This window comes from Triticum aestivum, chromosome 7A (genome assembly GCF_018294505.1).
Source record: "Triticum aestivum cultivar Chinese Spring chromosome 7A, IWGSC CS RefSeq v2.1, whole genome shotgun sequence".
NCBI lineage: Eukaryota > Viridiplantae > Streptophyta > Magnoliopsida > Poales > Poaceae > Triticum > Triticum aestivum.
Window position 1 is genome coordinate 602,712,199 of NC_057812.1, and position 887 is coordinate 602,713,085.

An 887-nucleotide genomic window follows, 5' to 3' on the forward strand; every position below is an offset into this window, starting at 1 on the left:
CTATTACAACAGATGCAGGGCCTGATGATTCCGCTCTAGGTGACGCTCTTGAGCTCAAGTGGGAGTTCGACGAAGACTCTCAACGTTACTATGTTTCCTTTCCCGATGATCAGTAGTGATGCCCAGTTGGGGGTGATTGGGACCGTTGTCGCATGTTGGGTTCTCTTTTATTTTGGCGCTGTAGTCGGGCCATGAGTGTTTGGATGATGAAATGTTATTTATGTACTTGATTGACGTGGCGAGTGTAAGCCAACTATGTTATCTCCCCTTTATTATTCTTATTACATGGGATGTTGTGAAGATTGCCTAACTTGCGACATATGCCTTCAATGCGATTATGCCTCTAAGTCGTGCCTCGACACGTGGGAGATATAGTCGCATCGAGGGTGTTACACATGCCCATGAGTCCTTCTTGCAAACAATATGTACATCAGCAAGAATTTCTCATACACATGACTATGATGCATATACTTACCGTGTGGTCTTGAGTTGGCTAGGATGGGATGAGCCTGCGTAAACAAGGTTAGATAACACAGATGCACCCACTAGTTGGAGCAAACAAAAGAAACCACAAGAGTACCAAGACCGGGATGACATGTAGAGTGAGTACAGAGTACTACGATAGATATTGACATGTCCCCAAAGAGAAAGATATGCAATGAATTTAATAAATTTCTTTCCCTTGGATGTCTTGCTCCTCCTGAATCTAGCATGGGATACTGTGAGAAGATAGGGAACAGAAAAACAGAGCTCAAAGAAACAAATGAACAGAGCTAATGCAAATAAGCACATATGACCATGTCTTCCCCCAAAAAGACATGTGGCATCTCTCCTCTTGAACATCAAGCCTCTGGGATCCTTGAAGATTACTCTTTCCTGGATTATTC